The following is a 25,692-nucleotide window of genomic DNA, read 5'->3' on the forward strand; positions in this document are numbered from 1 at the left end:
GGCTCATTTTTTGTGGGCATGCTCCATTTGAGCCATAGTTTGGGATAAAACAAAAAAATTGGCACAGCGAACCATTTTGGACAAGTTTTTACCCATTTCCAAAAAAGTATCCGCGCTCGATGAGGCTTAACTTTTTCGATCACCGAACTTTGTTTTGGTCACCAAATCGTCAATTTTAGTCCGAATTGGCTCATTTTTGTGGGCATGCTCCACATGAGCCACAGTTTGGGATAAAACAAAAAAATCTGGCGCAGCGAACCATTTTGGACAAGTTTTTACCGATTTCCAAAAAAGTATCCGCGCTCGATGAGGCTTAACTTTTTCGATCACCGAACTTTGTTTTGGTCACCAAATCGTCAATTTCTGTCCGAATTGGCTCATTTTTTGTGGGCATGCTCCACTTGAGCCATAGTTTGGGATAAAACAAAAAAATCTGGCACAGCGAACCATTTTGGACAAGTTTTTACCCATTTCCAAAAAAGTATCCGCGCTCGATGAGGCTTAACTTTTTCGATCACCGAGGCTTTTTGAGGCTCTAAAAAGTGTAAATATCGAATAAAAGTATTCTATGAGATTTGAATACTCAAAAGAAAGAGCCTACAACACCTGGTGTTCCCAAGCGGTCACCCATCCAAGTACTAACCAGGCCCAATGTTGCTTAACTTCGGTGATCGGACGAGAACCGGTGCATTCAACATGGTATGGTCGTAGGCATTTGCGTGAGCGGGAGCGAATTTATATACAACAGTATTGTATTGTAGTCTTATATTCATATATAGGATTACTTTAACTGGCCGCCTTGCGGTTTGCAAAATAGTCACTTAATACATGCAATTTTAGCCACGGTTGTGTTATAATTTATGCAATTCGTAGCCAAACAGTGTATTATGACAAAAGCGTAAACTTTTTGCTTCCAAGCATCCACAATACAGTGGAACGGCAGCAAAACAAAGCACAGATGGATTGGGTACGGGGAACCTGTATAACCGGACATTGAACCGGAAGCATGACTTCAGTGGGTTTAGGACGGTAATTGGGAAAATCAGTGGCGAATTGCTTTTAGCCTAATTGTTGTGATAAACTTATTAAATAGGTAAGTATCAACTCTAGTTGATAAGTTTTATTTGAGTGCGCTCTGCGTTAGCGGAGTGCAGCCTAAAGAATGGAACTGAGCGATTTGCATTAAGTTAAAAGTTAGTTTAATAAAGGGAAATTATACAATTAGTATTGATGTTTCCGAGACAGTTCCAAATATCAAATATACAGTATACGCAAGCAGGGGAACTATTAGAATGGCCTTTACAAGTATATGGGGTGTGTTTGGAGCAATGGTTTCTGCTGAAATTGTCATTTACAAAAAGTATCCGCGCTCGATGAGGCTTAACTTTTTCGATCACCGAACTTTGTTTTGATCACCAAATCGTCAATTTTAGTCCGAATTGGCTCATTTTTTGTGGGCACGCTCCCCTTGAGCCATAGTTTGGGATAAAATAAAAAAATCTGGCACAGCGAACCATTTTGGACAAGTTTTTACCCATTTCCAAAAAAGTATCCGCGCTCGATGAGGCTTAACTTTTTCGATCACCGAACTTTGTTTTGGTCACCAAATCGTCAATTTCTGTCCGAATTGGCTCATTTTTTGTGGGCATGCTCCACTTGAGCCATAGTTTGGGATAAAACAAAAAAATCTGGCACAGCGAACCATTTTGGACAAGTTTTTACCCATTTCCAAAAAAGTATCCGCGCTCGATGAGGCTTAACTTTTTCGATCACCGAACTTTGTTTTGGTCACCAAATCGTCAATTTTAGTCCGAATTGGCTCATTTTTTGTGGGCATGCTCCACTTGAGCCACAGTTTGGGATAAAACAAAAAAATCTGGCGCAGCGAACCATTTTGGACAAGTTTTTACCGATTTCCAAAAAAGTATCCGCGCTCGATGAGGCTTAACTTTTTCGATCACCGAACTTTGTTTTGGTCACCAAATCGTCAATTTTAGTCCGAATTGGCTCATTTTTTGTGGGCATGCTCCACTTGAGCCACAGTTTGGGATAAAACAAAAAAATCTGGCGCAGCGAACCATTTTGGACAAGTTTTTACCGATTTCCAAAAAAGTATCCGCGCTCGATGAGGCTTAACTTTTTCGATCACCGAACTTTGTTTTGGTCACCAAATCGTCAATTTTAGTCCGAATTGGCTCATTTTTTGTGGGCATGCTCCACTTGAGCCACAGTTTGGGATAAAACAAAAAAATCTGGCGCAGCGAACCATTTTGGACAAGTTTTTACCGATTTCCAAAAAAGTATCCGCGCTCGATGAGGCTTAACTTTTTCGATCACCGAACTTTGTTTTGGTCACCAAATCGTCAATTTTAGTCCGAATTGGCTCATTTTTTGTGGGCACGCTCCACTTGAGCCATAGTTTGGGATAAAATAAAAAAATTGGGCACAGCGAACCGTTTTGGTCAAGTTTTTACCGATTTCCAAAAAAGTATCCGCGCTCGATGAGGCTTAACTTTTTCGATCACCGAACTTTGTTTTGATCACCAAATCGTCAATTTTAGTCCGAATTGGCTCATTTTTTGTGGGCACGCTCTACTTGAGCCATAGTTTGAGATAAGATAAAACAATTGGGCACAGCGAACCGTTTTGGTCAAGTTTTTACCGATTTCCAAAAAAGTATCCGCGCTCGATGAGGCTTAACTTTTTCGATCACCGAACTTTGTTTTGATCACCAAATCGTCAATTTTAGTCCGAATTGGCTCATTTTTTGTGGGCATGCTCCACTTGAGCCACAGTTTGGGATAAAACAAAAAAATCTGGCGCAGCGAACCATTTTGGACAAGTTTTTACCGATTTCCAAAAAAGTATCCGCGCTCGATGAGGCTTAACTTTTTCGATCACCGAACTTTGTTTTGGTCACCAAATCGTCAATTTTAGTCCGAATTGGCTCATTTTTTGTGGGCACGCTCCACTTGAGCCATAGTTTGGGATAAAATAAAAAAATTGGGCACAGCGAACCGTTTTGGTCAAGTTTTTACCGATTTCCAAAAAAGTATCCGCGCTCGATGAGGCTTAACTTTTTCGATCACCGAACTTTGTTTTGATCACCAAATCGTCAATTTTAGTCCGAATTGGCTCATTTTTTGTGGGCACGCTCTACTTGAGCCATAGTTTGAGATAAGATAAAACAATTGGGCACAGCGAACCGTTTTGGTCAAGTTTTTACCGATTTCCAAAAAAGTATCCGCGCTCGATGAGGCTTAACTTTTTCGATCACCGAACTTTGTTTTGGTCACCAAATCGTCAATTTTAGTCCGAATTGGCTCATTTTTTGTGGGCATGCTCCACTTGAGCCACAGTTTGGGATAAAACAAAAAAATCTGGCGGAGCGAACGATTTTGGACAAGTTTTTACCGATTTCCAAAAAAGTATCCGCGCTCGATGAGGCTTAACTTTTTCGATCACCGAACTTTGTTTTGGTCACCAAATCGTCAATTTTAGTCCGAATTGGCTCATTTTTTGTGGGCATGCTCCACTTGAGCCACAGTTTGGGATAAAACAAAAAAATCTGGCGGAGCGAACGATTTTGGACAAGTTTTTACCGATTTCCAAAAAAGTATCCGCGCTCGATGAGGCTTAACTTTTTCGATCACCGAACTTTGTTTTGGTCACCAAATCGTCAATTTCTGTCCGAATTGGCTCATTTTTTGTGGGCATGCTCCACTTGAGCCATAGTTTGGGATAAAACAAAAAAGTCTGGCACAGCGAACCATTTTGGACAAGTTTTTTACCCATTTCCAAAAAGTATCCGCGCTCGATGAGGCTTAACTTTTTCGATCACCGAACTTTGTTTTGGTCACCAAATCGTCAATTTTAGTCCGAATTGGCTCATTTTTTGTGGGCATGCTCCACTTGAGCCACAGTTTGGGATAAAACAAAAAAATCTGGCGCAGCGAACCATTTTGGACAAGTTTTTACCGATTTCCAAAAAAGTATCCGCGCTCGATGAGGCTTAACTTTTTCGATCACCGAACTTTGTTTTGGTCACCAAATCGTCAATTTCTGTCCGAATTGGCTCATTTTTTGTGGGCATGCTCCACTTGAGCCATAGTTTGGGATAAAACAAAAAAATCTGGCACAGCGAACCATTTTGGACAAGTTTTTACCCATTTCCAAAAAGTATCCGCGCTCGATGAGGCTTAACTTTTTCGATCACCGAACTTTGTTTTGGTCACCAAATCGTCAATTTTAGTCCGAATTGGCTCATTTTTTGTGGGCATGCTCCACTTGAGCCACAGTTTGGGATAAAACAAAAAAATCTGGCGCAGCGAACCATTTTGGACAAGTTTTTACCAATTTCCAAAAAAAGTATCCGCGCTCGATGAGGCTTAACTTTTTCGATCACCGAACTTTGTTTTGGTCACCAAATCGTCAATTTCTGTCCGAATTGGCTCATTTTTTGTGGGCATGCTCCACTTGAGCCATAGTTTGGGATAAATTAAAAAAATCTGGCACAGCGAACCATTTTGGACAAGTTTTCACCCATTTCCAAAAAAGTATCCGCGCTCGATGAGGCTTAACTTTTTCGATCACCGAACTTTGTTTTGGTCACCAAATCGTCAATTTTAGTCCGAATTGGCTCATTTTTTGTGGGCATGCTCCACTTGAGCCATAGTTTGGGATAAATTAAAAAAATCTGGCACAGCGAACCATTTTGGACAAGTTTTCACCCATTTCCAAAAAAGTATCCGCGCTCGATGAGGCTTAACTTTTTCGATCACCGAACTTTGTTTTGGTCACCAAATCGTCAATTTTAGTCCGAATTGGCTCATTTTTTGTGGGCATGCTCCACTTGAGCCACAGTTTGGGATAAAACAAAAAAATCTGGCGCAGCGAACCATTTTGGACAAGTTTTTACCAATTTCCAAAAAAGTATCCGCGCTCGATGAGGCTTAACTTTTTCGATCACCGAACTTTGTTTTGATCACCAAATCGTCAATTTCTGTCCGAATTGGCTCATATTTTATGGGCATGCTCCACCTGAGCCATAGTTTGGGATAAAACAAAAAAATCTGGCACAGCGAACCATTTTGGACAAGTTTTTACCCATTTCCAAAAAAGTATCCGCACTCGATGAGGCTTAACTTTTTCGATCACCGAACTTTGTTTTGGGCACCAAATCGTCAATTTTAGTCCGAATTGGCTCATTTTTTGTGGGCATGCTCCACTTGAGCCACAGTTTGAGGTAAATTAAAAAAATCTGGCGCAGCGAACCATTTTGGACAAGTTTTCACCCATTTCCAAAAAAGTATCCGCGCTCGATGAGGCTTAACTTTTTCGATCACCGAACATTGTTTTGGTCACCAAATCGTCAATTTTAGTCCGAATTGGCTCATTTTTTGTGGGCATGCTCCACTTGAGCCATAGTTTGGGATAAAACAAAAAAATCTGGCACAGCGAACCATTTTGGACAAGTTTTCACCCATTTCCAAAAAAGTATCCGCGCTCGATGAGGCTTAACTTTTTCGATCACCGAACTTTGTTTTGGTCACCAAATCGTCAATTTTAGTCCGAATTGGCTCATTTTTTGTGGGCATGCTCCACTTGAGCCACAGTTTGGGATAAAACAAAAAAATCTGGCGCAGCGAACCATTTTGGACAAGTTTTTACCGATTTCCAAAAAAGTATCCGCGCTCGATGAGGCTTAACTTTTTCGATCACCGAACTTTGTTTTGGTCACCAAATCGTCAATTTCTGTCCGAATTGGCTCATTTTTTGTGGGCATGCTCCACTTGAGCCATAGATTGGGATAAAACAAAAAAATCTGGCACAGCGAACCATTTTGGACAAGTTTTTACCCATTTCCAAAAAAGTATCCGCGCTCGATGAGGCTTAACTTTTTCGATCACCGAGGCTTTTTGAGGCTCTAAAAAGTGTAAATATCGAATAAAAGTATTCTATGAGGTTTGAATACTCAAAAGAAAAAGCCTACAACACCTGGTGTTCCCAAGCGGTCACCCATCCAAGTACTAACCAGGCCCAATGTTGCTTAACTTCGGTGATCGGACGAGAACCGGTGCATTCAACATGGTATGGTCGTAGGCATTTGCGTGAGCGGTTGCGAATTTATATACAACAGTATTGTATTGTAGTCTTATATTCATATATAGGATTACTTTAACTGGCCGCCTTGCGGTTTGCAAAATAGTCACTTAATACATGCAATTTTAGCCACGGTTGTGTTATAATTTATGCAATTCGTAGCCAAACAGTGTATTATGACAAAAGCGCAAACTTTTTGCTTCCAACCATCCACAATACAGTGGAACGGCAGCAAAACAAAGCACAGATGGATTGGGTACGGGGAACCTGTATAACCGGACATTGAACCGGAAGCATGACTTCAGTGGGTTTAGGCCGGTAATTGGGAAAATCAGTGGCGAATTGCTTTTAGCCTAATTGTTGTGATAAACTTATTAAATAGGTAAGTATCAACTCTATTTGATAAGTTTTATTTGAATGCACTCTGCGTTAGCGGAGTGCAGCCTAAAGAATGGAACTGAGCGATTTGCACTAACTTAAAAGTTAGCTTAATAAGGGGAAATTATACAATTAGTTTTGATGTTTCCGAGACAGCTCCAAATATCAAATATACAGTATGCGCAAGCAGGGGAACTATTAGAATGGCCTTTACAAGTATATGGGGTGTGTTTGGAGCAATGGTTATTGCTGAAATTGTCATTTACAAAAAGTATCCGCGCTCGATGAGGCTTAACTTTTTCGATCACCGAACTTTGTTTTGATCACCAAATCGTCAATTTTAGTCCGAATTGGCTCATTTTTTGTGGGCACGCTCCACTTGAGCCACAATTTGGGATAAAATAAAAAAATTGGGCACATCGAACCGTTTTGGTCAAGTTTTACCGATTTCCAAAAAAGTATCCGCGCTCGATGAGGCTTAACTTTTTCGATCACCGAACATTGTTTTAGTCACCAAATCGTCAATTTTAGTCCGAATTGGCTCATTTTTTGTGGGCATGCTCCACTTGAGCGACAGTTTGGGATAAAACAAAAAAATCTGGCGCAGCGAACCATTTTGGACAAGTTTTTACCGATTTCCAAAAAAGTATCCGCGCTCGATGAGGCTTAACTTTTTCGATCACCGAACTTTGTTTTGGTCACCAAATCGTCAATTTCTGTCCGAATTGGCTCATTTTTTGTGGGCATGCTTCACTTGAGCCATAGTTTGGGATAAAACAAAAAAATCTGGCACAGCGAACCATTTTGGACAAGTTTTTACCCATTTCCAAAAAAGTATCCGCGCTCGATGAGGCTTAACTTTTTCGATCACCGAGGCTTTTTGAGGCTCTAAAAAGTGTAAATATCGAATAAAAGTATTCTATGAGGTTTGAATACTCAAAAGAAAAAGCCTACAACACCTGGTGTTCCCAAGCGGTCACCCATCCAAGTACTAACCAGGCCCAATGTTGCTTAACTTCGGTGATCGGACGAGAACCGGTGCATTCAACATGGTATGGTCGTAGGCATTTGCGTGAGCGGTTGCGAATTTATATACAACAGTATTGTATTGTAGTCTTATATTCATATATAGGATTACTTTAACTGGCCGCCTTGCGGTTTGCAAAATAGTCACTTAATACATGCAATTTTAGCCACGGTTGTGTTATAATTTATGCAATTCGTAGCCAAACAGTGTATTATGACAAAAGCGCAAACTTTTTGCTTCCAACCATCCACAATACAGTGGAACGGCAGCAAAACAAAGCACAGATGGATTGGGTACGGGGAACCTGTATAACCGGACATTGAACCGGAAGCATGACTTCAGTGGGTTTAGGCCGGTAATTGGGAAAATCAGTGGCGAATTGCTTTTAGCCTAATTGTTGTGATAAACTTATTAAATAGGTAAGTATCAACTCTATTTGATAAGTTTTATTTGAATGCACTCTGCGTTAGCGGAGTGCAGCCTAAAGAATGGAACTGAGCGATTTGCACTAACTTAAAAGTTAGCTTAATAAGGGGAAATTATACAATTAGTTTTGATGTTTCCGAGACAGCTCCAAATATCAAATATACAGTATGCGCAAGCAGGGGAACTATTAGAATGGCCTTTACAAGTATATGGGGTGTGTTTGGAGCAATGGTTATTGCTGAAATTGTCATTTACAAAAAGTATCCGCGCTCGATGAGGCTTAACTTTTTCGATCACCGAACTTTGTTTTGATCACCAAATCGTCAATTTTAGTCCGAATTGGCTCATTTTTTGTGGGCACGCTCCACTTGAGCCATAATTTGGGATAAAATAAAAAAATTGGGCACATCGAACCGTTTTGGTCAAGTTTTACCGATTTCCAAAAAAGTATCCGCGCTCGATGAGGCTTAACTTTTTCGATCACCGAACATTGTTTTAGTCACCAAATCGTCAATTTTAGTCCGAATTGGCTCATTTTTTGTGGGCATGCTCCACTTGAGCGACAGTTTGGGATAAAACAAAAAAATCTGGCGCAGCGAACCATTTTGGACAAGTTTTTACCGATTTCCAAAAAAGTATCCGCGCTCGATGAGGCTTAACTTTTTCGATCACCGAACTTTGTTTTGGTCACCAAATCGTCAATTTCTGTCCGAATTGGCTCATTTTTTGTGGGCATGCTCCACTTGAGCCATAGTTTGGGATAAAACAAAAAAATCTGGCACAGCGAACCATTTTGGACAAGTTTTTACCCATTTCCAAAAAAGTGTCCGCGCTCGATGAGGCTTAACTTTTTCGATCACCGAGGCTTTTTGAGGCTCTAAAAAGTGTAAATATCTTTTTGGAAGCATGACCCACTGAAGCATGACTTCAGTGGGTGTAGGCCGGTAATTGGGAAAATCAGTGGCGAATTTCTTTTAGCCTAATTGTTGTGATAAACTTATTAAATAGGTAAGTATCAACTCTATTTGATAAGTTTTATTTGAATGCACTCTACGTTAGCGGAGTGCAGCCTAAAGAATGGAACTGAGCGATTTGCACTAACTTAAAAGTTAGCTTAATAAGGGGAAATTATACAATTAGTTTTGATGTTTCCGAGACAGTTCCAAATATCAAATATACAGTATACGCAAGCAGGGGAACTATTAGAATGGCCTTTACAAGTATATGGGGTGTGTTTGGAGCAATGGTTATTGCTGAAATTGTCATTTACAAAAAGTATCCGCGCTCGATGAGGCTTAACTTTTTCGATCACCGAACTTTGTTTTGATCACCAAATCGTCAATTTTAGTCCGAATTGGCTCATTTTTTGTGGGCATGCTCCACTTGAGCGACAGTTTGGGATAAAACAAAAAAATCTGGCGCAGCGAACCATTTTGGACAAGTTTTTACCGATTTCCAAAAAAGTATCCGCGCTCGATGAGGCTTAACTTTTTCGATCACCGAACTTTGTTTTGGTCACCAAATCGTCAATTTCTGTCCGAATTGGCTCATTTTTTGTGGGCATGCTCCACTTGAGCCATAGTTTGGGATAAAACAAAAAAATCTGGCACAGCGAACCATTTTGGACAAGTTTTTACCCATTTCCAAAAAAGTGTCCGCGCTCGATGAGGCTTAACTTTTTCGATCACCGAGGCTTTTTGAGGCTCTAAAAAGTGTAAATATCTTTTTGGAAGCATGACCCACTGAAGCATGACTTCAGTGGGTGTAGGCCGGTAATTGGGAAAATCAGTGGCGAATTTCTTTTAGCCTAATTGTTGTGATAAACTTATTAAATAGGTAAGTATCAACTCTATTTGATAAGTTTTATTTGAATGCACTCTACGTTAGCGGAGTGCAGCCTAAAGAATGGAACTGAGCGATTTGCACTAACTTAAAAGTTAGCTTAATAAGGGGAAATTATACAATTAGTTTTGATGTTTCCGAGACAGTTCCAAATATCAAATATACAGTATACGCAAGCAGGGGAACTATTAGAATGGCCTTTACAAGTATATGGGGTGTGTTTGGAGCAATGGTTATTGCTGAAATTGTCATTTACAAAAAGTATCCGCGCTCGATGAGGCTTAACTTTTTCGATCACCGAACTTTGTTTTGATCACCAAATCGTCAATTTTAGTCCGAATTGGCTCATTTTTTGTGGGCATGCTCCACTTGAGCGACAGTTTGGGATAAAACAAAAAAATCTGGCGCAGCGAACCATTTTGGACAAGTTTTTACCGATTTCCAAAAAAGTATCCGCGCTCGATGAGGCTTAACTTTTTCGATCACCGAACTTTGTTTTGGTCACCAAATCGTCAATTTCTGTCCGAATTGGCTCATTTTTTGTGGGCATGCTCCACTTGAGCCATAGTTTGGGATAAAACAAAAAAATCTGGCACAGCGAACCATTTTGGACAAGTTTTTACCCATTTCCAAAAAAGTGTCCGCGCTCGATGAGGCTTAACTTTTTCGATCACCGAGGCTTTTTGAGGCTCTAAAAAGTGTAAATATCTTTTTGGAAGCATGACCCACTGAAGCATGACTTCAGTGGGTGTAGGCCGGTAATTGGGAAAATCAGTGGCGAATTTCTTTTAGCCTAATTGTTGTGATAAACTTATTAAATAGGTAAGTATCAACTCTATTTGATAAGTTTTATTTGAATGCACTCTACGTTAGCGGAGTGCAGCCTAAAGAATGGAACTGAGCGATTTGCACTAACTTAAAAGTTAGCTTAATAAGGGGAAATTATACAATTAGTTTTGATGTTTCCGAGACAGTTCCAAATATCAAATATACAGTATACGCAAGCAGGGGAACTATTAGAATGGCCTTTACAAGTATATGGGGTGTGTTTGGAGCAATGGTTATTGCTGAAATTGTCATTTACAAAAAGTATCCGCGCTCGATGAGGCTTAACTTTTTCGATCACCGAACTTTGTTTTGATCACCAAATCGTCAATTTTAGTCCGAATTGGCTCATTTTTTGTGGGCATGCTCCACTTGAGCGACAGTTTGGGATAAAACAAAAAAATCTGGCGCAGCGAACCATTTTGGACAAGTTTTTACCGATTTCCAAAAAAGTATCCGCGCTCGATGAGGCTTAACTTTTTCGATCACCGAACTTTGTTTTGGTCACCAAATCGTCAATTTCTGTCCGAATTGGCTCATTTTTTGTGGGCATGCTCCACTTGAGCCATAGTTTGGGATAAAACAAAAAAATCTGGCACAGCGAACCATTTTGGACAAGTTTTTACCCATTTCCAAAAAAGTGTCCGCGCTCGATGAGGCTTAACTTTTTCGATCACCGAGGCTTTTTGAGGCTCTAAAAAGTGTAAATATCTTTTTGGAAGCATGACCCACTGAAGCATGACTTCAGTGGGTGTAGGCCGGTAATTGGGAAAATCAGTGGCGAATTTCTTTTAGCCTAATTGTTGTGATAAACTTATTAAATAGGTAAGTATCAACTCTATTTGATAAGTTTTATTTGAATGCACTCTACGTTAGCGGAGTGCAGCCTAAAGAATGGAACTGAGCGATTTGCACTAACTTAAAAGTTAGCTTAATAAGGGGAAATTATACAATTAGTTTTGATGTTTCCGAGACAGTTCCAAATATCAAATATACAGTATACGCAAGCAGGGGAACTATTAGAATGGCCTTTACAAGTATATGGGGTGTGTTTGGAGCAATGGTTATTGCTGAAATTGTCATTTACAAAAAGTATCCGCGCTCGATGAGGCTTAACTTTTTCGATCACCGAACTTTGTTTTGATCACCAAATCGTCAATTTTAGTCCGAATTGGCTCATTTTTTGTGGGCATGCTCCACTTGAGCGACAGTTTGGGATAAAACAAAAAAATCTGGCGCAGCGAACCATTTTGGACAAGTTTTTACCGATTTCCAAAAAAGTATCCGCGCTCGATGAGGCTTAACTTTTTCGATCACCGAACTTTGTTTTGGTCACCAAATCGTCAATTTCTGTCCGAATTGGCTCATTTTTTGTGGGCATGCTCCACTTGAGCCATAGTTTGGGATAAAACAAAAAAATCTGGCACAGCGAACCATTTTGGACAAGTTTTTACCCATTTCCAAAAAAGTGTCCGCGCTCGATGAGGCTTAACTTTTTCGATCACCGAGGCTTTTTGAGGCTCTAAAAAGTGTAAATATCTTTTTGGAAGCATGACCCACTGAAGCATGACTTCAGTGGGTGTAGGCCGGTAATTGGGAAAATCAGTGGCGAATTTCTTTTAGCCTAATTGTTGTGATAAACTTATTAAATAGGTAAGTATCAACTCTATTTGATAAGTTTTATTTGAATGCACTCTACGTTAGCGGAGTGCAGCCTAAAGAATGGAACTGAGCGATTTGCACTAACTTAAAAGTTAGCTTAATAAGGGGAAATTATACAATTAGTTTTGATGTTTCCGAGACAGTTCCAAATATCAAATATACAGTATACGCAAGCAGGGGAACTATTAGAATGGCCTTTACAAGTATATGGGGTGTGTTTGGAGCAATGGTTATTGCTGAAATTGTCATTTACAAAAAGTATCCGCGCTCGATGAGGCTTAACTTTTTCGATCACCGAACTTTGTTTTGATCACCAAATCGTCAATTTTAGTCCGAATTGGCTCATTTTTTGTGGGCACGCTCCACTTGAGCCATAATTTGGGATAAAATAAAAAAATTGGGCACATCGAACTGTTTTGGTCAAGTTTTTACCGATTTCCAAAAAAGTATCCGCGCTCGATGAGGCTTAACTTTTTCGATCACCGAACTTTGTTTTAGTCACCAAATCGTCAATTTTAGTCCGAATTGGCTCATTTTTTGTGGGCATGCTCCACTTGAGCCACAGTTTGGGATAAAACAAAAAAATCTGGCGCAGCGAACCCTTTTGGACAAGTTTTTACCGATTTCCAAAAAAGTATCCGCGCTCGATGAGGCTTAACTTTTTCGATCACCGAACTTTGTTTTGGTCACCAAATCGTCAATTTCTGTCCGAATTGGCTCATTTTTTGTGGGCATGCTCCACTTGAGCCATAGTTTGGGATAAAACAAAAAAATCTGGCACAGCGAACCATTTTGGACAAGTTTTTACCCATTTCCAAAAAAGTGTCCGCGCTCGATGAGGCTTAACTTTTTCGATCACCGAGGCTTTTTGAGGCTCTAAAAAGTGTAAATATCTTTTTGGAAGCATGACCCACTGAAGCATGACTTCAGTGGGTGTAGGCCGGTAATTGGGAAAATCAGTGGCGAATTTCTTTTAGCCTAATTGTTGTGATAAACTTATTAAATAGGTAAGTATCAACTCTATTTGATAAGTTTTATTTGAATGCACTCTACGTTAGCGGAGTGCAGCCTAAAGAATGGAACTGAGCGATTTGCACTAACTTAAAAGTTAGCTTAATAAGGGGAAATTATACAATTAGTTTTGATGTTTCCGAGACAGTTCCAAATATCAAATATACAGTATACGCAAGCAGGGGAACTATTAGAATGGCCTTTACAAGTATATGGGGTGTGTTTGGAGCAATGGTTATTGCTGAAATTGTCATTTACAAAAAGTATCCGCGCTCGATGAGGCTTAACTTTTTCGATCACCGAACTTTGTTTTGATCACCAAATCGTCAATTTTAGTCCGAATTGGCTCATTTTTTGTGGGCACGCTCCACTTGAGCCATAATTTGGGATAAAATAAAAAAATTGGGCACATCGAACCATTTTGGACAAGTTTTTACCGATTTCCAAAAAAGTATCCGCGCTCGATGAGGCTTAACTTTTTCGATCACCGAACTTTGTTTTGGTCACCAAATCGTCAATTTTAGTCCGAATTGGCTCATTTTTTGTGGGCATGCTCCACTTGAGCCACAGTTTGGGATAAAACAAAAAAATCTGGCGCAGCGAACCATTTTGGACAAGTTTTTACCGATTTCCAAAAAAGTATCCGCGCTCGATGAGGCTTAACTTTTTCGATCACCGAACTTTGTTTTGGTCACCAAATCGTCAATTTTAGTCCGAATTGGCTCATTTTTGTGGGCATGCTCCACTTGAGCCACAGTTTGGGATAAAACAAAAAAATCTGGCGCAGCGAACCATTTTGGACAAGTTTTTACCGACTTCCAAAAAAGTATCCGCGCTCGATGAGGCTTAACTTTTTCGATCACCGAACTTTGTTTTGGTCACCAAATCGTCAATTTCAGTCCCAATTGGCTCATTTTTTGTGCGCACGCTCCACTTGAGCCATAATTTGGGATAAAATAAAAAAATTGGGCACATCGAACCGTTTTGGTCAAGTTTTTACCGATTTCCAAAAAAGTATCCGCGCTCGATGAGGCTTAACTTTTTCGATCACCGAACTTTGTTTTAGTCACCAAATCGTCAATTTTAGTCCGAATTGGCTCATTTTTTGTGGGCATGCTCCACTTGAGCCACAGTTTGGGATAAAACAAAAAAATCTGGCGCAGCGAACCCTTTTGGACAAGTTTTTACCGATTTCCAAAAAAGTATCCGCGCTCGATGAGGCTTAACTTTTTCGATCACCGAACTTTGTTTTGGTCACCAAATCGTCAATTTTAGTCCGAATTGGCTCATTTTTTGTGGGCATGCTTCACTTGAGCCACAGTTTGGGATAAAACAAAAAAATCTGGCGCAGCGAACCATTTTGGACAAGTTTTTACCCATTTCCAAAAAAGTGTCCGCGCTCGATGAGGCTTAACTTTTTCGATCACCGAGGCTTTTTGAGGCTCTAAAAAGTGTAAATATCTTTTTGGAAGCATGACCCACTGAAGCATGACTTCAGTGGGTGTAGGCCGGTAATTGGGAAAATCAGTGGCGAATTTCTTTTAGCCTAATTGTTGTGATAAACTTATTAAATAGGTAAGTATCAACTCTATTTGATAAGTTTTATTTGAATGCACTCTACGTTAGCGGAGTGCAGCCTAAAGAATGGAACTGAGCGATTTGCACTAAGTTAAAAGTTAGTTTAATAAAGGGAAATTATACAATTAGTATTGATGTTTCCGAGACAGTTCCAAATATCAAATATACAGTATACGCAAGCAGGGGAACTATTAGAATGGCCTTTACAAGTATATGGGGTGTGTTTGGAGCAATGGTTATTGCTGAAATTGTCATTTACAAAAAGTATCCGCGCTCGATGAGGCTTAACTTTTTCGATCACCGAACTTTGTTTTGATCACCAAATCGTCAATTTTAGTCCGAATTGGCTCATTTTTTGTGGGCACTCTCCACTTGAGCCATAATTTGGGATAAAATAAAAAAATTGGGCACAGCGAACCGTTTTGGTCAAGTTTTTACCGATTTCCAAAAAAGTATCCGCGCTCGATGAGGCTTAACTTTTTCGATCACCGAACTTTGTTTTGGTCACCAAATCGTCAATTTTAGTCCGAATTGGCTCATTTTTTGTGGGCATGCTCCACTTGAGCCACAGTTTGGGATAAAACAAAAAAATCTGGCGCAGCGAACCATTTTGGACAAGTTTTTACCGATTTCCAAAAAAGTATCCGCGCTCGATGAGGCTTAACTTTTTCGATCACCGAACTTTGTTTTGGTCACCAAATCGTCAATTTCTGTCCGAATTGGCTCATTTTTTGTGGGCATGCTCCACTTGAGCCAGAGTTTGGGATAAAACAAAAAAATCTGGCACAGCGAACCATTTTGGACAAGTTTTTACCCATTTCCAAAAAAGTGTCCGCGCTCGATGAGGCTTAACTTTTTCGATCACCGAGGCTTTTTGAGGCTCTAAAAAGTGTAAATATCTTTTTGGAAGCATGACCCACTGAAGCATGACTTCAGTGGGTGTAGGCCGGTAATTGGGAAAATCAGTGGCGAATTGCTTTTAGCCTAATTGTTGTGATAAACTTATTAAATAGGTAAGTATCAACTCTATTTGATAAGTTTTATTTGAATGCACTCTGCGTTAGCGGAGTGCAGCCTAAAGAATGGAACTGAGCGATTTGCACTAAGTTAAAAGTTAGTTTAATAAAGGGAAATTATACAATTAGTATTGATGTTTCCGAGACAGTTCCAAATATCAAATATACAGTATACGCAAACAGGGGAACTATTAGAATGGCCTTTACAAGTATATGGGGTGTGTTTGGAGCAATGGTTATTGCTGAAATTGTCATTTACAAAAAGTATCCGCGCTCGATGAGGCTTAACTTTTTCGATCACCGAACTTTGTTTTGATCACCAAATCGTCAATTTTAGTCCGAATTGGCTCATTTTTTGTGGGCACGCTCCACTTGAGCCATAGTTTGGGATAAAATAAAAAAATTGGGCACAGCGAACCGTTTTGGTCAAGTTTTTACCGATTTCCAAAAAAGTATCCGCGCTCGATGAGGCTTAACTTTTTCGATCACCGAACTTTGTTTTGGTCACCAAATCGTCAATTTTAGTCCGAATTGGCTCATTTTTTGTGGGCATGCTCCACTTGAGCCACAGTTTGGGATAAAACAAAAAAATCTGGCGCAGCGAACCATTTTGGACAAGTTTTTACCGATTTCCAAAAAAGTATCCGCGCTCGATGAGGCTTAACTTCTTCGATCACCGAACTTTGTTTTGGTCACCAAATCGTCAATTTCTGTCCGAATTGGCTCATTTTTTGTGGGCATGCTCCACTTGAGCCATAGTTTGGGATAAAACAAAAAAATCTGGCACAGCGAACCATTTTGGACAAGTTTTTACCCATTTCCAAAAAAGTATCCGCGCTCGATGAGGCTTAACTTTTTCGATCACCGAGGCTTTTTGAGGCTCTAAAAAGTGTAAATATCTTTTTGGAAGCATGACCCACTGAAGCATGACTTCAGTGGGTTTAGGCCGGTAATTGGGAAAATCAGTGGCGAATTGCTTTTAGCCTAATTGTTGTGATAAACTTATTAAATAGGTAAGTATCAACTCTATTTGATAAGTTTTATTTGAATGCACTCTGCGTTAGCGGAGTGCAGCCTAAAGAATGGAACTGAGTGATTTGCACTAAGTTAAAAGTTAGTTTAATAAAGGGAAATTATACAATTAGTATTGATGTTTCCGAGACAGTTCCAAATATCAAATATACAGTATACGCAAGCAGGGGAAATATTAGAATGGCCTTTACAAGTATATGGGGTGTGTTTGGAGCAATGGTTATTGCTGAAATTGTCATTTACAAAAAGTTTCCGCGCTCGATGAGGCTTAACTTTTTCGATCACCGAACTTTGTTTTGATCACCAAATCGTCAATTTTAGTCCGAATTGGCTCATTTTTTGTGGGCACGCTCCACTTGAGCCATAGTTTGGGATAAAATAAAAAAATTGGGCACAGCGAACCGGTTTGGTCAAGTTTTTACCGATTTCCAAAAAAGTATCCGCGCTCGATGAGGCTTAACTTTTTCGATCACCGAACTTTGTTTTGGTCACCAAATCGTCAATTTTAGTCCGAATTGGCTCATTTTTTGTGGGCATGCTCCACTTGAGCCACAGTTTAGGATAAAACAAAAAAATCTGGCGCAGCGAACCATTTTGGACAAGTTTTTACCGATTTCCAAAAAAGTATCCGCGCTCGATGAGGCTTAACTTTTTCGATCACCGAACTTTGTTTTGGTCACCAAATCGTCAATTTCTGTCCGAATTGGCTCATTTTTTGTGGGCATGCTCCACTTGAGCCATAGTTTGGGATAAAACAAAAAAATCTGGCACAGCGAACCATTTTGGACAAGTTTTTACCCATTTCCAAAAAAGTATCCGCGCTCGATGAGGCTTAACTTTTTCGATCACCGAGGCTTTTTGAGGCTCTAAAAAGTGTAAATATCTTTTTGGAAGCATGACCCACTGAAGCATGACTTCAGTGGGTTTAGGCCGGTAATTGGGAAAATCAGTGGCGAATTGCTTTTAGCCTAATTGTTGTGATAAACTTATTAAATAGGTAAGTATCAACTCTATTTGATAAGTTTTATTTGAATGCACTCTGCGTTAGCGGAGTGCAGCCTAAAGAATGGAACTGAGCGATTTGCATTAAGTTAAAAGTTAGTTTAATAAAGGGAAATTATACAATTAGTATTGATGTTTCCGAGACAGTTCCAAATATCAAATATACAGTATACGAAAGCAGGGGAACTATTAGAATGGCCTTTACAAGTATATGGGGTGTGTTTGGAGCAATGGTTATTGCTGAAATTGTCATTTACAAAAAGTATCCGCGCTCGATGAGGCTTAACTTTTTCGATCACCGAACTTTGTTTTGATCACCAAATCGTCAATTTTAGTCCGAATTGGCTCATTTTTTGTGGGCACGCTCCACTTGAGCCATAGTTTGGGATAAAATAAAAAAATTGGGCACAGCGAACCGTTTTGGTCAAGTTTTTACCGATTTCCAAAAAAGTATCCGCGCTCGATGAGGCTTAACTTTTTCGATTACCGAACTTTGTTTTGGTCACCAAATCGTCAATTTTAGTCCGAATTGGCTCATTTTTTGTGGGCATGCTCCACTTGAGCCACAGTTTAGGATAAAACAAAAAAATCTGGCGCAGCGAACCATTTTGGACAAGTTTTTACCGATTTCCAAAAAAGTATCCGCGCTCGATGAGGCTTAACTTTTTCGATCACCGAACTTTGTTTTGATCACCAAATCGTCAATTTTAGTCCGAATTGGCTCATTTTTTGTGGGCACGCTCCACTTGAGCCATAGTTTGGGATAAAATAAAAAAATTGGGCACAGCGAACCGTTTTGGTCAAGTTTTTACCGATTTCCAAAAAAGTATCCGCGCTCGATGAGGCTTAACTTTTTCGATTACCGAACTTTGTTTTGGTCACCAAATCGTCAATTTTAGTCCGAATTGGCTCATTTTTTGTGGGCATGCTCCACTTGAGCCACAGTTTAGGATAAAACAAAAAAATCTGGCGCAGCGAACCATTTTGGACAAGTTTTTACCGATTTCCAAAAAAGTATCCGCGCTCGATGAGGCTTAACTTTTTCGATCACCGAACTTTGTTTTGGTCACCAAATCGTCAATTTCTGTCCGAATTGGCTCATTTTTTGTGGGCATGCTCCACTTGAGCAATAGTTTGGGATAAAACAAAAAAATCTGGCACAGCGAACCATTTTGGACAAGTTTTTACCCATTTCCAAAAAAGTATCCGCGCTCGATGAGGCTTAACTTTTTCGATCACCGAGGCTTTTTGAGGCTCTAAAAAGTGTAAATATCTTTTTGGAAGCATGACCCACTGAAGCATGACTTCAGTGGGTTTAGGCCGGTAATTGGGAAAATCAGTGGCGAATTGCTTTTAGCCTAATTGTTGTGATAAACTTATTGAATAGGTAAGTATCAACTCTATTTGATAAGTTTTATTTGAATGCACTCTGCGTTAGCGGAGTGCAGCCTAAAGAATGGAACTGAGCGATTTGCATTAAGTTAAAAGTTAGTTTAATAAAGGGAAATTATACAATTAGTATTGATGTTTCCGAGACAGTTCCAAATATCAAATATACAGTATACGCAAGCAGGGGAACTATTAGAATGGCCTTTACAAGTATATGGGGTGTGTTTGGAGCAATGGTTATTGCTGAAATTGTCATTTACAAAAAGTAACCGCGCTCGATGAGGCTTAACTTTTTCGATCACCGAACTTTGTTTTGATCACCAAATCGTCAATTTTAGTCCGAATTGGCTCATTTTTTGTGGGCACGCTCCACTTGAGCCATAGTTTGGGATAAAATAAAAAAATTGGGCACAGCGAACCGTTTTGGTCAAGTTTTTACCGATTTCCAAAAAAGTATCCGCGCTCGAAGAGGCTTAACTTTTTCGATCACCGAACTTTGTTTTGGTCACCAAATCGTCAATTTTAGTCCGAATTGGCTCATTTTTTGTGGGCATGCTCCACTTGAGCCACAGTTTGGGATAAAACAAAAAAATCTGGCGCAGCGAACCATTTTGGACAAGTTTTTACCGATTTCCAAAAAAGTATCCGCGCTCGATGAGGCTTAACTTTTTCGATCACCGAATTTTGTTTTGGTCACTAAATCGTCAATTTCTGTCCGAATTGGCTCATTTTTTGTGGGCATGCTTCACTTGAGCCATAGTTTGGGATAAAACAAAAAAGTCTGGCACAGCGAACCATTTTTGACAAGTTTTTACGCATTTCCAAAAAAGTATCCGCGCTCGATGAGGCTTAACTTTTTCGATCACCGAGGCTTTTTGAGGCTCTAAAAAGTTTAAATATCGAATAAAAGTATTCTATGAGGTTTGAATACTCAAAACAAAAAGCCTACAACACCTGGTGTTCCCAAGCGGTCACCCATCCAAGTACTAACCAGGCCCAATGTTGCTTAACTTCGGTGATCGGACGAGAACCGGTGCATTCAACATGGTATGGTCGTAGGCATTTGCGTGAGCGGGAGCGAATTTATATACAACAGTATTGTATTGTAGTCTTATATTCATATATAGGATTACTTTAACTGGCCGCCTTGCGGTTTGCAAAATAGTCACTTAATACATGCAATTTTAGCCACGGTTGTGTTATAATTTATGCAATTCGTAGCCAAACAGTGTATTATGACAAAAGCGCAAACTTTTTGCTTCCAACCATCCACAATACAGTGGAACGGCAGCAAAACAAAGCACAGATGGATTGGGTACGGGGAACCTGTATAACCGGACATTGAACCGGAAGCATGACTTCAGTGGGTTTAGGCCGGTAATTGGGAAAATCAGTGGCGAATTGCTTTTAGCCTAATTGTTGTGATAAACTTAATAAATAGGTAAGTATCAACTCTATTTGATAAGTTTTATTTGAATGCACTCTGCGTTAGCGGAGTGCAGCCTAAAGAATGGAACTGAGCGATTTGCACTAAGTTAAAAGTTAGTTTAATAAAGGGAAATTTTACAATTAGTATTGATGTTTCCGAGACAGCTCCAAATATCAAATATACAGTATACGCAAGCAGGGGAACTATCAGAATGGCCTTTACAAGTATATGGGGTGTGTTTGGAGCATTGGTTATTGCTGAAATTGTCATTTACAAAAAGTATCCGCGCTCGATGAGGCTTAACTTTTTCGATCACCGAACTTTGTTTTGGTCACCAAATCGTCAATTTTAGTCCGAATTGGCTCATTTTTTGTGGGCATGCTCAACTTGAGCCACAGTTTGGGATAAAACAAAAAAATCTGGCGCAGCGAACCATTTTGGACAAGTTTTTACCGATTTCCAAAAAAGTATCCGCGCTCGATGAGGCTTAACTTTTTCGATCACCGAACTTTGTTTTGGTCACCAAATCGTCAATTTCTGTCCGAATTGGCTCATTTTTTGTGGGCATGCTCCACTTGAGCCATAGTTTGGGATAAAACAAAAAAAATCTGGCACAGCGAACCATTTTGGACAAGTTTTTACCCATTTCCAAAAAAGTATCCGCGCTCGATGAGGCTTAACTTTTTCGATCACCGAGGCTTTTTGAGGCTCTAAAAAGTGTAAATATCAAATAAAAGTATTCTATGAGGTTTAAATACTCAAAAGAAAAAGCCTACAACACCTGGTGTTCCCAAGCGGCCACCCATCCAAGTACTAACCAGGCCCAATGTTGCTTAACTTCGGTGATCGGACGAGAACCGGTGCATTCAACATGGTATGGTCGTAGGCATTTGCGTGAGCGGGAGCGAATTTATATACAGCAGTATTGTATTGTAGTCTTATATTCATATATAGGATTACTTTAACTGGCCGCTTTGCGGTTTGCAAAATAGTCACTTAATACATGCAATTTTAGCCACGGTTGTGTTATAATTTATGCAATTCGTAGCCAAACAGTTTATTATGACAAAAGCGCAAACTTTTTGCTTCCAACCATCCACAATACAGTGGAACGGCAGCAAAACAAAGCACAGATGGATTGGGTACGGGGAACCTGTATAACCGGACATTGAACCGGAAGCATGACTTCAGTGGGTTTAGGCCGGTAATTGGGAAAATCAGTGGCGAATTGCTATTAGCCTAATTGTTGTGATAAACTTATTAAATAGGTAAGTATCAACTCTATTTGATAAGTTTTATTTGAATGCACTCTGCGTTAGCGGAGTGCAGCCTAAAGAATGGAACTGAGCGATTTGCACTAAGTTAAAAGTTAGTTTAATAAAGGGAAATTATACAATTAGTATTGATGTTTCCGAGACAGTTCCAAATATCAAATATACAGTATACGCAAGCAGGGGAACTATTAGAATGGCCTTTACAAGTATATGGGGTGTGTTTGGAGCAATGGTTATTGCTGAAATTGTCATTTACAAAAAGTATCCGCGCTCGATGAGGCTTAACTTTTTCGATCACCGAACTTTGTTTTGATCACCAAATCGTCAATTTTAGTCCGAATTGGCTCATTTTTTGTGGGCACGCTCCACTTGAGCCATAGTTTGGGATAAGATAAAAAAATTGGGCACAGCGAACCGTTTTGGTCAAGTTTTTACCGATTTCCAAAAAAGTATCCGCGCTCGATGAGGCTTAACTTTTTCGATCACCGAACTTTGTTTTGGTCACCAAATCGTCAATTTTAGTCCGAATTGGCTCATTTTTTGTGGGCATGCTCCACTTGAGCCACGGTTTGGGATAAAACAAAAAAATCTGGCGCAGCGAACCATTTTGGACAAGTTTTTACCGATTTCCAAAAAAGTATCCGCGCTCGATGAGGCTTAACTTTTTCGATCACCGAACTTTGTTTTGGTCACCAAATCGTCAATTTCTGTCCGAATTGGCTCATTTTTTGTGGGCATGCTCCACTTGAGCCATAGTTTGGGATAAAACAAAAAAATCTGGCACAGCGAACCATTTTGGACAAGTTTTTACCCATTTCCAAAAAAGTATCCGCGCTCGATTAGGCTTAACTTTTTCGATCACCGAACTTTGTTTTGGTCACCAAATCGTCAATTTTAGTCCGAATTGGCTCATTTTTTGTGGGCATGCTCCACTTGAACCACAGTTTGGGATAAAACAAAAAAATCTGGCGCAGCGAACCATTTTGGACAAGTTTTTACCGATTTCCAAAAAAGTATCCGCGCTCGATGAGGCTTAACTTTTTCGATCACCGAACTTTGTTCTGATCACCAAATCGTCAATCTTAGTCCGAATTGGCTTATTTTTTGTGGGCACGCTCCACTTGAGCCATAGTTTGGGATAAAATAAAAAAATTGGGCACAGCGAACCATTTTGGACAAGTTTTTACCGATTTCCAAAAAAGTATCCGCGCTCGATGAGGCTTAACTTTTTCGATCACCGAACTTTGTTTTGGTCACCAAATCGTCAATTTCTGTCCGAATTGGCTCATTTTTTGTGGGCATGCTCCACTTGAGCCATAGTTTGGGATAAAACAAAAAAATCTGGCACAGCGAACCATTTTGGACAAGTTTTTACCCATTTCCAAAAAAGTATCCGCGCTCGATGAGGCTTAACTTTTTCGATCACCGAACTTTTGTTTTGGTCACCAAATCGTCAATTTTAGTCCGAATTGGCTCATTTTTTGTGGGCATGCTCCACTTGAGCCACAATTTGGGATAAAACAAAAAACTCTGGCGCAGCGAACCATTTTGGACAAGTTTTTACCGATTTCCAAAAAAGTATCCGCGCTCGATGAGGCTTAACTTTTTCGATCACCGAACTTTGTTTTGATCACCAAATCGTCAATTTTAGTCCGAATTGGCTCATTTTTTGTGGGCACGCTCCACTTGAGCCATAGTTTGGGATAAAATAAAAAAAATTGGGCACAGCGAACCGTTTTGGTCAAGTTTTTACCGATTTCCAAAAAAGTATCCGCGCTCGATGAGGCTTAACTTTTTCGATCACCGAACTTTGTTTTGGTCACCAAATCGTCAATTTTAGTCCGAATTGGCTCATTTTTTGTGGGCATGCTCCACTTGAGCCATAGTTTGGGATAAAATAAAAAAAATTGGGCACAGCGAACCGTTTTGGTCAAGTTTTTACCGATTTCCAAAAAAGTATCCGCGCTCGATGAGGCTTAACTTTTTCGATCACCGAACTTTGTTTTGGTCACCAAATCGTCAATTTTAGTCCGAAATGGCTCATTTATTGTGGGCATGCTCCACTTGAGCCACAGTTTGGGATAAAACAAAAAAATCTGGCACAGCGAACCATTTTGGACAAGTTTTTACCGATTTCCAAAAAAGTATCCGCGCTCGATGAGGCTTAACTTTTTCGATCACCGAACTTTGTTTTGGTCACCAAATCGTCAATATTAGTCCGAATTGGCTCATTTTTTGTGGGCATGCTCCACTTGAGCCACAGTTTGGGATAAAACAAAAAAATCTGGCGCAGCGAACCATTTTGGACAAGTTTTTACCGATTTCCAAAAAAGTATCCGCGCTCGATGAGGCTTAACTTTTTCGATCACCGAACTTTGTTTTGGTCACCAAATCGTCAATTTCTGTCCGAATTGGCTCATTTTTTGTGGGCATGCTCCACTTGAGCCATAGTTTGGGATAAAACAAAAAAAATCTGGCACAGCGAACCATTTTGGACAAGTTTTTACCCATTTCCAAAAAAGTATCCGCGCTCGATGAGGCTTAACTTTTTCGATCACCGAGGCTTTTTGAGGCTCTAAAAAGTGTAAATATCGAATAAAAGTATTCTATGAGGTTTAAATACTCAAAAGAAAAAGCCTACAACACCTGGTGTTCCCAAGCGGCCACCCATCCAAGTACTAACCAGGCCCAATGTTGCTTAACTTCGGTGATCGGACGAGAACCGGTGCATTCAACATGGTATGGTCGTAGGCATTTGCGTGAGCGGGAGCGAATTTATATACAGCAGTATTGTATTGTAGTCTTATATTCATATATAGGATTACTTTAACTGGCCGCCTTGCGGTTTGCAAAATAGTCACTTAATACATGCAATTTTAGCCACGGTTGTGTTATAATTTATGCAATTCGTAGCCAAACAGTTTATTATGACAAAAGCGCAAACTTTTTGCTTCCAACCATCCACAATACAGTGGAACGGCAGCAAAACAAAGCACAGATGGATTGGGTACGGGGAACCTGTATAACCGGACATTGAACCGGAAGCATGACTTCAGTGGGTTTAGGCCGGTAATTGGGAAAATCAGTGGCGAATTGCTATTAGCCTAATTGTTGTGATAAACTTATTAAATAGGTAAGTATCAACTCTATTTGATAACTTTTATTTGAATGCACTCTGCGTTAGCGGAGTGCAGCCTAAAGAATGGAACTGAGCGATTTGCACTAAGTTAAAAGTTAGTTTAATAAAGGGAAATTATACAATTAGTATTGATGTTTCCGAGACAGTTCCAAATATCAAATATACAGTATACGCAAGCAGGGGAACTATTAGAATGGCCTTTACAAGTATATGGGGTGTGTTTGGAGCAATGGTTATTGCTGAAATTGTCATTTACAAAAAGTATCCGCGCTCGATGAGGCTTAACTTTTTCGATCACCGAACTTTGTTTTGATCACCAAATCGTCAATTTTAGTCCGAATTGGCTCATTTTTTGTGGGCACGCTCCACTTGAGCCATAGTTTGGGATAAGATAAAAAAATTGGGCACAGCGAACCGTTTTGGTCAAGTTTTTACCGATTTCCAAAAAAGTATCCGCGCTCGATGAGGCTTAACTTTTTCGATCACCGAACTTTGTTTTGGTCACCAAATCGTCAATTTTAGTCCGAATTGGCTCATTTTTTGTGGGCATGCTCCACTTG

At 39.8% G+C, this 25,692-nt stretch overlaps 6 non-coding genes across 6 annotated transcripts; all 6 read right to left on the reverse strand.

Annotated features, from left to right (window-relative positions):
• Positions 1-594: 594 nt before the first annotated feature.
• LOC142346860 (5S ribosomal RNA) lies at positions 595-713 on the reverse strand. Its single transcript, XR_012759898.1, has one exon. It is a non-coding gene; the product is annotated as a 5S ribosomal RNA (ribosomal RNA).
• Positions 714-5,985: 5,272 nt separating this feature from the next.
• On the reverse strand, positions 5,986-6,104 carry LOC142346861 (5S ribosomal RNA). The gene has a single exon (XR_012759899.1). It is a non-coding gene; the product is annotated as a 5S ribosomal RNA (ribosomal RNA).
• A 1,323-nt stretch (positions 6,105-7,427) lies between these two features.
• LOC142346862 (5S ribosomal RNA) lies at positions 7,428-7,546 on the reverse strand. The gene has a single exon (XR_012759900.1). It is a non-coding gene; the product is annotated as a 5S ribosomal RNA (ribosomal RNA).
• A 12,686-nt stretch (positions 7,547-20,232) lies between these two features.
• Positions 20,233-20,351, reverse strand: LOC142346863 (5S ribosomal RNA). The gene has a single exon (XR_012759901.1). It is a non-coding gene; the product is annotated as a 5S ribosomal RNA (ribosomal RNA).
• A 1,137-nt stretch (positions 20,352-21,488) lies between these two features.
• On the reverse strand, positions 21,489-21,607 carry LOC142346987 (5S ribosomal RNA). The gene has a single exon (XR_012760018.1). It is a non-coding gene; the product is annotated as a 5S ribosomal RNA (ribosomal RNA).
• Positions 21,608-24,627: 3,020 nt separating this feature from the next.
• LOC142346988 (5S ribosomal RNA) lies at positions 24,628-24,746 on the reverse strand. Its single transcript, XR_012760019.1, has one exon. It is a non-coding gene; the product is annotated as a 5S ribosomal RNA (ribosomal RNA).
• Positions 24,747-25,692: the final 946 nt, after the last annotated feature.

Source organism: Convolutriloba macropyga, chromosome 9 (genome assembly GCF_964194025.1).
Source record: "Convolutriloba macropyga chromosome 9, txConMacr16.3, whole genome shotgun sequence".
Classification (NCBI taxonomy): domain Eukaryota; kingdom Metazoa; phylum Xenacoelomorpha; order Acoela; family Convolutidae; genus Convolutriloba; species Convolutriloba macropyga.